The 16,243-nt window shown below is 42.3% G+C and overlaps 1 protein-coding gene across 1 annotated transcript in view; it reads right to left on the minus strand.

Annotated features, from left to right (window-relative positions):
- The window catches only part of DNER (delta/notch like EGF repeat containing), a 383,862-nt gene that overhangs the window by 56,018 nt on the left and 311,601 nt on the right, over positions 1-16,243 (minus strand). The window lies entirely within an intron of this gene.

Raw genomic sequence — 16,243 nt, forward strand, 5'->3', positions numbered from 1 at the left:
AGAGTCGGACACGACTGAGCAACTGAACTGAACTGAACTTTCAAGTAAGTTGCCATTTCAGTCCTTTTTGAATTCTTTTCCATCTTTCGGCAGTGATAGTGGCTCCTTAAAGGGGACCTTGACCTCCCTGAGACAAATACCCTATGGATTTCCATTCTTCTATCTCTCCAGGCTTCTTGCAGCTTTACAGAAATATTTCTTATCACCCTTTATCAGATCATTTTAATCATCTAGATCAGAGTTTCTCAACCAACAGCAATTTTGCCCCTCAGAAGATATCTGGCAATGTTTGGAGAGATTTTGAGTTGTCACAACAAGGGTGGAGAAGAGGGGATTACTTCTGGCTTCTGGTCTAAGGATCCTGCAAACCATCCTATAATGCACAGAACAGCCCCCAACAAAAACCCACCCAGCTTAACAGTGAAAGAGACAGACGCAGAAACCCAGCTCTAGATTAAGGATCAGCAAATTGTGGTCCACAGGCCAAATTCATCCCTGTTTTTATAAATGATGTTTTATTGAGACACAGTCACACCCATCCACATATATATTGTCTATGGCTGATTTCATACAGTGATAGATTGAGTAGCTCCATGTGGCTTGGAAAGTCCAAAATCTTTAGTCTCTGATCACTTATAGCACAAGTCATGAATTTAGATTTCTGATCTAGATTCAACGAAAAATCTTTCTTTTTACAAGAATTTTGGATATTAACAATTTATTAAAGATAGACTGTGCAAACAGTTTCTCCCACTCTGAAGTCTGCCTTTGACTTTGTTGACTCTGTTGACTTCCTTTGCTGAATAGAAGCATTCAGTTTGATATAGTCCTACTTTATGTTTGCTTTTGGTGCCTATACTTTTGGTCTCATATCCAAAAATCAATGCCGAGATCAATTTTATGAAGGTTTTCCCCTAAGTTTTCTTTCAGGAGTTTTATAGTTTCAGGTTCTTAGATTGAAGTTTTTAATTCAGTTGGTGTTGTTTTTGGTGAATTGTGTAAGATACATGGCCAACAGGTATACAAAAAGGTGTTCAACATCGCTAATCATCAGGGAAGTGAAAATCAAAACCATAAAGAAGTATCACCTCATCCCAGTTAAGCTGGCCATGAGAAAACAAAGCAAAAGCAGAAAATAACAAGTGTTGTCAAGGATGTGGAAAAATGGGAACTCTCATACACTGTTGGAGAAGGCAATGGCACCCCACTCCAGTACTCTAGCCTGGAAAATCCCATGGACGGAGGAGCCTGGTAGACTGCAGTCCATGGGGTTGCTAGGAGTTGGACACGACTGTATAACTTTCAAGAAGACAACCTGAGCGACTTCACTTTCACGTTTCACTTTCATGCATTGGAGAAGGAAATGGCAGGCCACTCCAGTGTTCTCGCCTGGAGAATCCCAGGGACAGGGGACCCTGGCGGGCTGCCGTCTCTGGGGTCGCACAGAGTCAGACACGACTGAAGCAACTTAGCAGCAGCAGCAGCATACACTGTTAGTGGGAACGTAAAAGGCTGCAGTTGCTATATAAAACACAAAAAATACAGAAATTCCTCAAAAACGAAAAATAGAATTACCATATATCTATAACTTCACTTCTAGTTATTTATTCAGAAGAGTTGAAAATAAGATCTTGCAGATACATTTGTATTGCCATGTTCATTGTGGCATGCTTCACAATAGCCAAGAGGCAGAAACAACCTAAATGTGCATCAACAGGTGAACGGTTACAGGAAATGTGATACCATATATACATACAACAAAATACTATCCAGTCTTAAAAAAGAAGGAAATCCTGTCATATGTTACAACATGGATGAACCTTGAGGCCGTGTGCTAAGTAGAATAAACCAGTCACAAAAGGAAAAACCCTTCATGATTCCACTCAAATGTGGAATCTAAAGAAGTCAGACTCATAAGGGCAGAAGAGAATGATAGTTGCTGGGGTGGATGAGAGGGGAAACAGGGAGTTGCAGCGGAAAGGATATAGAGCTTCAGTTATGCAAAATGAAAATGTTCCAGAACTCTGCTATACAACAATGAGTATGTAGTTAACAATACTGCACTGGGCACTTAAAGTTCTGTTAATAGGATAGATTTCATATTATCTGATTTTTATCACAATTTTTAGAACTTACACATCTAAAGAGTTAAGTCTCTTTTGCCTTCTTCTCAGTGTGGAGTAACGACCACCAGCAGCATCTTTCTGCTGGTATTTGCCCTTCCAGCAGATCTTTCAAAAATCAACTTGCAAGGATAACACATAATCCTACAAGCATCTTTGACCTCTGAATTGTGGTTATTATTTATACAGATGAAAATAAAAAAAAAATTTCTTGAAATCCTCCAGAATTGTTTTTGTTTTTTGAAAACAGTATCATCATCTTTTTTCACTAGTAACATGAAGAGCAAATGAGGAAGTTATTTTACAAAGATAATTAAGCTGGTGATGTTTTTCTTCCTTGGGGAAAAAAAAAATAAAGATTTCACATTCTAAAACTGTTTCTTTAGAGAGGGTAACATTTAAATGTCTTTATGGAAATGTCAAGACACCCTTTGCACTGTCAAAGTACCTAAATCGGACTGTTTGAAGAAAAAGGCATCTCTTCCAAAACAGAAGGATTCTATGAAAATGAGACTGCCACCCCCTGCTGGTAATTAATTCGGGCAAACAAATTAGCTCAGGGCAGTATGCCCAAGGTCTAGAACAATTAGGTTAGTACAGAATTTCAAATAAAATAAAATTGAAGATCAGAAGGGTGGGATAAGAGTAGCCTCTTCCGGGGCACTGTTTTTCATCCCCAGTGATCTGATCTTTGCAGGACTTGATCCAGAATATTCAGCTCCAATCACTCCCTTAGACTTGAGAAAACAGATTAACCGACTGGATGTGGGAGTGACAAAGAGAGGTTAAGACAGCTGCCATGTCTAGGATGTGTGAGTGGATGATGTTGCTGTGAACGCAACAATTATGACAAAAGGAATAAGAAGTTTTAGAGGAAGTTGACCAGTTGAATTTTGGACACGTTTAACTTGGAGCTCACTTAACCAGGTCCACGTGGCAGTTGGGGAAATCAGCCAAAAAAGCATAAGAACAGCACTTTGGGTGCAAGATGCCAGGAAGATGTGTTCAAGTTTTCATCAAAGAAGAACATGAAGAGGAAAAAAGAAGAGATCAAGGTTGTATCTACATGGATGGGCAGGTGGAGAGCAAGAAGCTAGAGAGAGATGAGCAGAGATTGGGGAAGAAGAGGGGAAAACCCCAAGGGGTGTGGGCATGGAAGCCAACAGAGAACTGGGAGCCAGGGAGGGCTGGTTAACAATGTTAAAGACCCCAAGAGCAAGAATAACAACTGGCTAGGAGATCAAGAGGCCACTGCAGACCCTCAAAACTCTGGCTCACAACGGGGGCCATATTGCCTTTTAGAAGCTATTTTGGAAATTGGGGAGTGGGAGGGACTGTTTATCACAATGACTGTAGGGTTTTACTAGAATTTGATCAAAAGTGAACTTGAAAGTTTTAGTCGCTCAGTCGTGTCTGACTCTTTGTGACCCCATGGACTGTAGCCTACCAGGCTCCTCTGTCCCTGGAGTTCTCCGGGCAAGAATACTGAAGTGGGTTGCCATTGCCTTCTCCAGGGATTGAACCTGGGTCTCCCACATGGCAGGCAGATTTTTTTTTTACCATCTGAGCCACTGATAAGAATTTGACTAAACACCTTGAAATATATGGGATTCTCCTGCACAGCCAGGGGTGGTCTGGCTTCATTCACAACTTTAGACCATCCCACTGGACATTCCCATAGGTGAAAACCCTGTTTACAGCATTCAAGGCCTAGAATCTGACTGCTTTACATGTACAATGGTTTTTTAAGAGATACTGAGTTTTCTTGGAATGTATTATACCAGTATATATACTTGTGTGTGTACATATATATAGACAGATAGATACAGTAGATAAATCAAGACAAGATTGTACTAACAGTTATTCCCCATTTTGGAATATCACTTCATAAGAACAATAGCTCTTAAAGAATTTATGTCACCAATAAAACACACCTATATCAGCAAACAAAACAAAATAGAGTAAAAATCCCTTCTTCGGATAATTTTTCAAAACACTATCCAAAACAGCATCCCCCACCAATTTCTCATTACAACACTCAACTGATATCCATCAGAATACTTCCAATGATCTGAAATCGTATTAACCTTGTTTTTTTATCAATTGCTATTTCTCTTCCTCCACTGGAATATAAGTTTGAAGGTAGAGGCTGTGATGGCAGAGTTCACAGCTATGCCTGCAGGATCTGGTACAGAAAGAAAGCTTAAAAAACAGCTTTTAAATGGGGACCTAAAATGCCATTGATTAAATCAACATAAGGATTGACATACACACATTACCATGTGTAAAAGAGACAGCTAGTGGGAACTTGCTGTAGAGCACAGCACTCTGTGATCACCTAGATGAGTGGGATGGGGGGTGGTGGAAGGGAGGTTCAACAGGGAGATGTATGCATACATATAGCTGATAATGGTTTTTCCAGGAGTCATGTATGGATGTGAGAGTTGGACCATAAAGAAGGCTGAATGCCTAAGAACTGATGCTTTCAAACTGTGAAGAAGACTCTTAACAGTCCTTTGGATTGCAAGGAGATCAAACCAGTCAATCCTAAAGGAAATCAATCCTGAATAGTCATCAGAAGGACTGATGCTGAAGCTGAAGCTCCAACACTTTGGCCATCTGATGTGAAGAGCCAACTTACTGGAAAAGACCCTGATGCTGGGAAAGATTGAGGGCAGAAGGAGAAGAGGATGGCAAAAGGATGAGAGGATTAGGTAGCATCACTGACTCAATGGACAGGAGTTTGAGCAAACTCCAGGAGATACCGAAAGACAAAGAGCCTGGTGTACTAAGTCCATGGGAATGCACAGCCAGAGACTTAGCGACTGAATAACAATAGCTGATTCACTTCATTGTACCGTGGAAACCAATACAATATTGTAAAGCAATTATACCCAATTAAAAAAAAAAATCAACACACATCTAAGATGTGCCTGTGATATGCCAGAAACTTCCAGATGCTGTGACCACACAACTTAATGGCAAGGTCTCCACCCACAAGGGGTTTTTGTCCAGTAGCATCGGAGTGGCCTCTGCTTCCTTACTGACCCTTTACCTGTGTTAACTTGTTTAAGCCTCATGACATCCCAAATGATGAGCGTGACGAGTCCCAGCTGAAAGATGAGGGATGAAGAGTCAGAGAGGTACAGAAACTCACTCTAAGGCCACCCACTCAATGCTATGCGATCTTCCTACTTTCCTAGGTTGTTGCAAAAAATAAATTACAGTGTATAGGGCAGCCATAGTACAAGAACACAGACTGGGTGACTTAAACAACAGAAATGTATTCTCTCAGAGTGCTGGAGGCAGAAGTCCTAGATCAAGGTGTCAGCAAGTTTGGTGTCTCCTGAGGCCGCTCTCCTTGCCTTGCAGACACTGCTTTCTCACTGTGTCCTCGAGTGACCTTTCCTCCGTGGCCACACCTCTCCATGTCTCGTCCCCATCTTATATGGTCAGATGACACCAGTCATAGCTGATTGGAGCCCTGTTCTGATAACCTCATAGAACCTTAATTACCTCTTTAAAGGCCCTATCTCTGAACACAGTTATACTGGGGGACTAGGGTTTCCACTTACAAAAGAGGGAGAGGACACTTCAGTCTATGACACCCAGAATCAGGATTTCTTAACTGTGACACTATCGACATTTTGGACCAGCTCACTACTACTGGGAGCTCCATACAATGCTGAGCAGCCTCTCTGGCCTCAGAATTCTCCCACCAGATTCCCACAGCATCACCCTTCTCTCCCTCCTTGTGACCAACAACAAACATCTCCAGATACTGCCGTTATGTCTCCCAGAGAACAAAAAACCCCTTTGGAGAACCACTGTCCTAGATCTTCTTTATAAGATGACTGCAACTTAAGGAGTTTTAAAGATGTGCAGGTTTGAAACTCTGGTTGGGCAGAGTAAGAGTGAATTCATCAAGAAAAAAGATTGGGAGGCAGAATCAAGTGGTCCGCTTGCAATCGTGGATCTAAGGTAATACCAGTTGGTGGGGTGACTCTGTCCAGGAGTGCCATCCTGCAGAAGCAAACAGGCACTCCGTTCACTGGGCTGGAAACATGCTAGACCCGATGGGATAAAGAGAGGAGAGAGGATGGGGACCCCGCCTGAGGATTATTAGGCTGCCGAGAATCCTGTCAAATGTTCTGCTGGTGGGGTGGGACTCCTCTGTGTCCTCCTGGGAAGACCAAGGTCCACCAGGATCAACTAACTCAGCGAAGGCACAGTGAACCAGATTCCACCCCCCAGGTCTGAACCGTACAGACACGACGGCCGCCTCCAGGTTTTTAAGAGGTGCTTGCTTCCCACTCTCCCCACTGAAAGCCCTCTGCCACCTTTTCTTTGTCTTCTCTCTCCTCACCATCCCAAGACAGAATCTTCCTACCAGCAGGGGACAGGCTCCTGGTCCCACACTGCGTTTCCTCTAGACCTCTTTGCCTCCCACCCCCACTGCCCAGGACATCCCACTTGGAAAAATCTGAGACTAGTTGAGTCCAGTTGTAACCAGATGGTTTCACACTTTGTGTAACAAGTTGCAACCACTCCTCCCTTTGTATCACCCCTGGAGAGCTATCTGTGCCTCCTGCTGCCTCAGGAAAAAGAAAGCTAACTGGACCTTCAAAGCTCTCAGGCGAGGACCTCCCTGGTGGTCTAGTACAAGGACTTCCCTGGCGGTCCAGTGGTTAAGTCTCCACAAATTTCACTGCTGGGGATTCAGGTCAGATCCCTGGTCAGGGAACTAAGATCCCACATGCCACACAGCAAAAAAAAAAAAAAAAAAGAAAAGAAAGAAAGAAAATGAAATAAAATGGCTTGAACTGAATAAAAACAAAACTATAACATAGCAACTTAAAAAAATTATATGGGAAAAGGAACAACAACAGGGGCTTTCCAGGTGACGCTAGTGGTAAAGAACCTGTCTGCCAACACAGGAGACTTAAGAGATGCCAGTCTGATCCCTTCACCCCCTACCATCCCTGGTCCCCTCTGGTTCAGGCCAAGCTCAAGGTCAGAGTGAATTTGAAGTGTCTGGGGGTTTTTGTTTGATTTTTTTGTTTTGCTTTCAGCTCAGACCTGAGCGACTTCCCTTTCACTTTTCACTTTCATGCATTGGAGAAGGAAATGGCAACCCACTCCAGTGTTCTTGCCTGGAGAATCCCAGGGACGGGGGAGCCTGGTGGGCTGCCGTCTATGGGGTCGCACAGAGTCAAACATGACTGAAGCGACTTAGCAGCAGCAGGCCAAAGTGAGCAGAGAGACTGGGAGAGGCTCCTCTCTTTAGGGGTGTCGTGTTGGATTCAAAAGCTGTCTCCTCTGCATTTCAGATGAAACAGAGAAAATGTGAAAACCCAACGCCCCCTGATTCAAGTCTAGGCCAGTCCCCAGGAGATCAAATTTCCAAACATCTCACCCACAGTAGTTAAAGATGTGGGCAAAGAAAACAATAATCCTATTCTTTTAAGATGACTGTGAGCTTTCAAATTGTGGCTAAACTCATTCATTGTCATAGAGTCAGCCCCTCGGCACTGCGTTGGGTCAGGCAAAGCATTCACTTCACTGAGAACTTTGTTTCAAGGGAAACTGTGTGTGTGCCCATGTGTATGTGTGTGTGTGACTCTCTCTCTCTTTGCTGGTATATTCACAGCAGGAATCTTAGAAACAGAAAAACATAGGCAAGACTCTGTGCTTGCACTAATCCTATCAAAAGATGAAATGCTCTGTTCTGAATCTAAATAGACCTGCGGTATTGCTAGTTTACAGATCTCCATGGAGTAATTATGCTCCTGGTACACACACACACACACACATACACACACACACAAGAAAATATCAGTGAACATGCAGGAAGCCGAATAAGTAAATACAGAGCATTAGTTGGCTGTGGAGATCAGTGGTGCTGATGTTGCTTCTTTCTTATACACCTTAATTTCTTACCCTTTCATTGCTAGGGGCTCCTGGGCCAGACAGAAAATTGATGTGAAAAGATGCAGATCAGTCAATATTTCCATTGTTGTGGCTCTTACTGATACAAACATTCAATTGGAAAGGACGATAAAGGCTAAGTTGAAGTGTTAAGATTCACCAGCCTCCCTAGTATTTATGTTATTGAGCCATCTACAAATTTCCACCTCCTTCCCCGTCTTCTGAAAGAATGGATAATCAAAAGCGAGGTGTAAGTCATTTCCTGACTGTTCATGTGGTGAGTCTACATTCTCCATCACTGCAAAGGCCTGCTGCCTTCAGCAGGCATGTGGTGAAGGTCAGTGATTCTCTGAGGCTTTTGTCTCCTCCATCAATTCATTCTTTAATTCAAGAAATAGTTATTAAATGCCTACTATGTGCCAGGGCTCTGTGACTTGGTGAAAACAGACAATCTCTCTCTACCAGGGTCATTTCAAGGGGAAAGACACCAAACAGGAATCTGAATACAAGTAAAATAATTGAGTGAGTGTAAACAGTGAGGGGCTTAGGATGCCAGGAGGAAGAAGGGAACAGCAGAGCTGACCTTGGCTGAGCTCCAGGGGGCTGCCCTCTGAGGAAGAGAAAGCGGGCTGAGAGGTCAGGGGTGTGTCACATCAGTGAGGTGGGAGGAGCGATGAGAAATTCAAGGAGGCAACCTGTGTGTGTGGAAGTCCCATAGTACAGGGAGTGTAGCTCGGGGCTCCTTCTGAAGATGGGAAAAAGCCACTGAAGAGCAAAGAGCAGAGAAGAAACAAGAGGCAGGCAGGTTCCAGATCAGGTAGGACCTCTAATGAAGTGTGTGAGTGAGTGAGTGAGCGTATATGTGTATGTGTGTGTGTGTTGGGGTGAGTGGTGTTAAATGACAAAATCTGATTTGCATTTCAGAACGATTACTCCAGTCACCTTTTGGAAAATGTAGAGACCTGCAAGAACCTAGGTTGAGAAACCAGTTAAGAGGTTATTTCTGTAGTCCCCAGAAAAACATGGCTGGAATGAGGGCGGTGGCAGCACCAGCTAGAGAATTAAAGTCAAGAGCCATTTAAAAAGTAAAATAGGGACTTTCTAACCCTGGTAGTCCAGTGGTTAAGACTCTGTGCTTCCCATGCAGAGGACACAGGTTTGATCCCTGGTCAGGGAACTAAGATCTCACAAGTGGCACAGCACAGTCAAAAAAAGAAAGAAAGAAAACATGTAGTTTTGAAAGTAAAACAACAATACTTGGTAATGAATAGCATGTGAAGAGTGAGAAAGAGGGAGAGGTTGAGGATGAGCCTAGATTGCTGGCTTGTTTTACCCAGAGATGTTACAATACCTTTAAGAAGGAATTGAGGAACTAACAGTTATTGAGTCGCTTTCTATGGACCAACTTCTATTCTAGGCATGTTCAAATACAACAGAACCCCATTAACAGAAGCAGGGTAGGGATAAGGGATGGGATGTTTGTTCTTGCTACCCCAACTACAGCAGGGGCCCCAATTAAGACTTGCATGAATTTCTTGTCTGACCTCTAGTCAATTTCTATTGATGGGGAAGGTGAAGGACCCTAGTCAGTACCAGCTTGATTACCCCGAGTCACCGCTTCACATGGGCAGCAAAGACCACTTCCTGGAAAAACACCAGTAGCATCAGTCCTGCACTCTCATGACTGATTAGCCCAGCTCCCACCAAAAGTCAAAGTGAAAGCTGCTCCGTTGTGTCTGACTCTTGGCGACCCCATGGACTATACAGTCCATGGAGTTCTCCTGGCCAGAATACTGGAGAAGGTAAGCCATTCCCTTCTCCAGGGGATCTTCCCAATCCAGGGATCAAACCCAGGTCTCCCACACTGCAGGCGGATTCTTTACCAGCTAGGTCAGCAGGGAAGCCCAGTTCTCACCAATCAGGAGCTCAAATGCCTGAATTTTCCCACATATGAGACCCAGTTTGTTTATATTTGGCTTTTAGAAGACCTCCTCTTTTCCCTTTCTTCAGCCTCACCCCTGAGATTACCCTCTGTGCTGGATCCAGTGTCCTGCTTGGCAGTCACACTCTGAAACTCTGCTCAATCTTTGATCCCAACTGTGTTTTCCCTTTAACAACTGTCTGATATCATGTCCTCAGCACACAGGTGGGTGAAGACAGGAGGTACTCAGTCACAGTGGGTGAGTTGAATTTGCCAGGAAGGTGGCATCATCGAGCAAAATAACCTTTGACAAAGAAATACAAAAAAGTGGTTCTTTTCTTTACAAATGCTTGATTTGTACAAATGCAATAAAAAATGTATTCCCAAACTGACAGTGGGTTTTGTTAGGCAGTGAAACTGAGGGGATTCTTTTTTATATTTCAGATATGCATGCTCATGTTTTCTAATTTTCCATAATGGAAATATGTTACCAATACTTGTGTAATGCAAAGGGATAATATGATAGATACTTTATAGGTATTTTCTGGGTAGAATCACAACTCCAAGACAGGTGGACAATAACCAAGGGAAATGACAACCGTGACTGGACAGCAAGGGTACTTGTCATATTAGGAAAAGACTGACTTTATTAAAGGTACTTTTTAGGTGGAGGTGAAGGAGGTGGGGGCAATTATCATAATATATAGAGGGGGAAATTCAATCTTATTAGAAGAGGAGACTTTTTAAGACGTAAGGATCAGCCATCACATATGGATACCAAGGGGGAAAGGGAGGAAGGGATGAATTGGGAGACTGGGATTGACATATACACACTGCTATGTATAAAACAGACAACAGTGAGAACCCATCATACAGCGCAGGGACCTCTACTCAATGCTATGCAGTGACCCAAATCGAACAGAAATCCAAAAGAGAGGGAATATATGTATAAGTATCACTGATTCACTTGGCTGTACAGTAGAAACTAACACATAATTGCAAAGCAACTGTACTCCAATAAAAATGATTAAAAAGTTATAGACATAATTGGTAAGTATATGACAGAAAAGCAAACAACCACTACTCTGAGTTAGTCCTTACAAAAATCAATAGTTAGCATTCTCCTTTGAAAACTATTTAAGAACAAATGAAAGAATGTATTTTAGGTGATACAGCTGACTTGGGACTTATGAAGGGCCTCAGAGGTCCAGAGAACTCAGCAATGAACACACTTAAACAGAAGCACTTGCAAATCTAAAGGCATTTGAATCTTAAACTTGTCCGTTATCTTGGGAATTATTTTAACCATGCGGATCTAAACATGTCTAGAAGCTTCCTCTTGAATCTGCCTTCAGAATTAGGTCACAAACTAGTCACGTGAAAAAAAATCAATCTCTTCCTAACTTTTTAGCCTAGTCTTATAAAAGTCTTTTTTTTTCATGATGCTTTTGGCCACTAGAGGGTGGATTTTACCTATGATCTATATCAGCTAAAACGAAAAGAATGTCACCAGGGATTTTAGCAAAAAGGGAGCGATGTAAAGATATGTTTTACAAAAGGGAGATGTATGCATGAAAGGAAGCAAATTTGTAAAGAAGAAATACTGTTTCCCTTAATAATAAATTTTAATATTCGTCTATTTCTTTTATAGTTTACAAATGCATCGACACATCCTCTAAACATACAGTGTGTGCGTGCATGCTAAGTCTCTCAGTTGTGTCCACCTCTTTGCCACCCCATGGACTGCAGCTTGCCAGGCTCCTCTGTCCATGGGATTCTCCAGGCAAGAATACTGGAGTGGGTTTCCATGCCCTCCTCCAGGGGATCTTCCCGACCCAGGGATAGAATCCAGGTCTCCTGTGTCGCCTGCACAGGCAGGCAGCTTCTTTACCACTAGTGCTACCTGGGAAGCCCAAACATACAGAAGCTACAGTTAAAACCATCCATGATAAAGTGGTCTATTTTTCTTAGCGATTCTCTATAAAAATTATTTTTTAAAAAATGCAAATTCTTGTAACACCGTGACAAAGCTCCAGGATTCAAGATTAAGTATAACGACAAGAGAGTATCTTCAACTACATTTTAAAGATAATTGTCGTATGTGTATTTAACTATGAACAGTAAGTAAAGTATTTTAATGGGATAATCTCATAACTTCAATTGATCATCTAGGATGTTTATAAATACACGTACAATAACTTGGTTTGTAGTTGAGGTAAGGATAAGGAGATTTGGACAAGAAAAGGTAGGCATAAAGCCTTCAGGTTCTAGAGGTTTTCAGTATAAAACAAACACACCAAGCTGGATGTGGGGCCCAGCACAGACAACAGATAGGTGGCAGGGCAAAATCAAAGATCAAGGTTCTAATAGGCACTTCGGAGAGAAAATAAAACCTAGATGACTATTCTCATGCAAATATGTATGTGAACAAGTATGTATGTGAACCAAGAGGAATTTTAAAAGGCTAAAGTCATGACCAACCTAGACAGCATATTCAAAAGCAGAGACATTACTTTGCCAACAAAGGTCCATCTAGTCAAGGCTACAGTTTTTCCAGTGGTCACGTATGGATGTGAGAGTTGGACTGTGAAGAAAGCTGAGTGCCAAAGAATTGATGCTTTTGAACTGTGGTGTTGGAGAAGACTCTTAAAAGAGTCCCTTGGACTGCAAGGAGATCCAACCAGTCCATCCTAAAGGAAATCAGTCCTGAATATTCTTTGGAAGGACTGATGCTGAAGCTGGAACTCCAATAGCTTGGCCACCTGATGGGAAGAACTGACTCATTTGAAAAGACCCTGATGCTGGGAAAGATTGAAGGCAGGAGGAGAAGGGACAATAGAGGATGAGATGGTTGGATGGCATCACCGACTCAATGGACATGAGTTTGAGTAAATTCTGGGAGTTGATGATGGACAGGGAGGCCTGGCATGCTGCAGTCCATGCGGTCGCAAAGAGTCGGACATGACTGAGCTACTGAACTGAACTGAAAGTACAGGAAAATTCTTTAAATGTTTCATTCCTTTTCATTTATTTTATAAACTATTGGTTAAAATTGATTTTAACTTGCTACCCACCCAGTGATCACAATATATTCTCTTGAGCTGTTTGCCCTCATGGGGACTTGTATCTGTGTTCATCATACTAAACCAGTAGTCCCCACAGTATGGTCCCCAGATCAGCAGCATCAGCACCTGGGAACTTGTTAGAAATGCAGGTTTTCAGGTCCCACCTTAGACTTGCTGAATCAGAAACTCTGCAGGTAGGGCCCAGAAATCTGAGATCTAAATAAGCCTTCTACCTGATTCTGATCACACACTTAAGTTTGAGAATCCCTGAGTTACAGAATAACAATGTACCCATCTCCCACCAACTTCTAATTCTCAAAAATGTGTGGCTAGATACAGCAGAGCAATGCTTTGTAATAGCCTTGGTGTCCCCTCAGCATATCAGTAAACCGACCACAAAACACACAGTCAGAACATGCACCAGTCACAGGCATAGAAATAAATCAACAGGGAAACGTGCAGTCAGATAACCTACCAGCCACAGACATGGGGACTAAACGAAATGACACTCCTCTGGGGAATGTCACTCTTTTGCTTCAGGAAGAAAGCAGTGCAAAGAAATCCCGAACCAACAGCAGATGCCACATTTGAAAAGGAAGACCAAAATAAGGGAAGGCAATAAGGATATTGCAAACATTTATAATTTCTCACTGTGTGACTAGGAGTCACATATACCTATTCAGAAGGAGAAGAAGTCTAAATTCAGATTAGCGAGCACAATTTTTTCTTACATCTGCTGTTGCAGCTTCCTTAACCCATGGGAACAACATTTTAGCTGAAAAGAACACTATCAGAAAATGGCAGATGAACTCATAGAAACAGAGAGGAGAATGGTGGTTGCCAGGGGCTGGGGGTGAGGGAAATTGGAAGAGACTGGTCCAAGGATATAAACTTCCATTTATAAGATGGAAACATTCTGAGCACCTAATGTATAGCTGAGCGCCAAAGAATTGATGCTTTTGAACTGTGGTGTTGGAGTAGACTCTTGAGAGTCCCTTGGACTGCAAGGAGATCCAACCAGTCAATGCTAAAGGAAATCAACCCTGAATACTCATTGGAGAGACTGATGCTGAGGCTGAAGCTCCAATCCTTTGGCCACCTGATACAAAGAGCTGACTCACTGGAAAAGACCCTGATGCTGGGAAAGATTGAAGGCAGGAGGAGAAGGGACAACAGAGGATGAGATGGTTGGATGGCATCACTGACTCAGTGGACATGAGTTTAAGTAAACTCTGGGAGATAGTGAAGGACTGGGAAGCCTGGCGTGCTGCAGTCCATGGGGTGCAAAGAGTCGGATACGACTGAGCGACTTAAAACTGACAACAATGTATAGCGTGGCGATGAGAGTTAATAATACTATACTATACACCTCAAAGCTGCTGAGAGTGTGAACCTTAAATGTTCTCACCACAAATCAAGAAACAGTAATTAGGGAGGTGTTAACTGACACTCTGGTGGTTCTGCAATACACACATGCAGGTCATCCGCATGGTGTACACCTTAAACATGTTACATATCAGGTAAATTTCAATAAAGCTAAAACAATTTTTTAATTTAAAATTTTTAAGGAAATGGCCATCTACCATGATTTTCATGAACCAAAAACTGGGGAATGTGATCTGACAAAGTTGTGCCATTTCTAGTGAGAAAATGCAGTTTCATGGAAATACCGCTTGGTACCAAGGTGTTTGTGTGATGGAAGACAAAACTAGTGATTGGGACTTTTCAAGAAAATTCCAGTGCTTGGACTCTGCAATGCAGAATGTAAATATTGTCCCTGCTGGGTATACTTACTTTCACTCCCATATCACTGGGGACATTCAAAGAGACAATGCAAAGATACAGTCCTCTAACTTCCCATTAGTCACTGTCATTCTCAAGTAAACAGGCTGAATACTAAAGATTGTTAAACACTATGGAGATGCATCATAGTCATTCAAGAATATTTTTAGAAGCGCACATCTCCCTCCCACTTGGCGGCCATCCCCAAGGGCTGTAAACTCATAAGGGCTGAAGCTGACTCTCAGAGTAAGGACTTCAGCTAAGGAACTTCACGGAGATTAATCCCCCAAACTGTATCTCCAGGCAATTGGATTACAAAGAACATTTTTAAATGGAAATAAATTGGAGTCAGAACTCAATGATTTCAGTAAATCCTAATCCTATTCCTAACACCTCTACTGAATGAATGTTAAGGATGCCTAATAATAAGGCATTTATTCATTTAGGAGGTGATAGAGCAGTGGAACATCAAAAGTGTGGGTTTTATTTGGTGTCTTAAGAGACTAGAAGAATATGTACATTAATAACCTAAAGTGGAAAATGAAACTTTGTTGCAGTAGAGCAGGAATAAAGCTCAATTTACACAGACTTGTGAAGAAAAGAAGTTGTCTCCTAGACATTCCTTATCACTGAGTAGGCAAATTCAGTGGGGCCTTAGCTGTACTTTAAGCAATCAGTGACCACATACTGGTTTTGTTTCTCAACCTTCCTTCTCTTCAAATCAGCATTACATACACACACACGTGCACACATACATATATATATAAAAACACACACATATATATGTGTGCTAAGTCGCTTCAGTTATGTCCGACTCTTTGGGACCCCATGGACCATAACCCTCCAGGCTCCTCTGTCCATGGGATTCTCTAGGCAAGAATACTACAGTGGGTTGCCATGCCCTGCTCCAGGGGATCTTCCTGACCCAGGAATCGAAACCATTTACATTTTGAAATGTTCTTTGTAATCCAGTTGCCTTGACATACAGTTTGGGTGATTAATCTTCTCCAAGAAGTAGCTGAAGTCCTAACTCTAACATCACTTAGGTCTCCTGCCTTGGCAGGCAGGTTCTTTACCACTAGTGCCACCTGGGACGCCCCACTCGTGTGCACACAACACACAAATATATGACTCATTCACATTTTTCACATATGTAGGTTAAGACCGTGGAAGATTGCAACAACAACAACAACAACAAAGCTACAAATTCTTTGTAGCTTCTCCCATCACAAAATCAAGTCTATGGGCTTGGTCCTGTGATTTGCTTGTGCCAATCAGACATTAGCAAACATAACAGAAAAAGAATCTCACCCTGCAATTCCACAGTTGAGCATATAACCTGAGAAAAATATAGTCCAAAAGGAAACATGAGGCCCAATGTTCACTGTAGCATTACTTACAACAGCTAAGACATGGAAGCAACC

This window comes from Bubalus bubalis, chromosome 2 (genome assembly GCF_019923935.1).
Source record: "Bubalus bubalis isolate 160015118507 breed Murrah chromosome 2, NDDB_SH_1, whole genome shotgun sequence".
Lineage (NCBI taxonomy): Eukaryota > Metazoa > Chordata > Mammalia > Artiodactyla > Bovidae > Bubalus > Bubalus bubalis.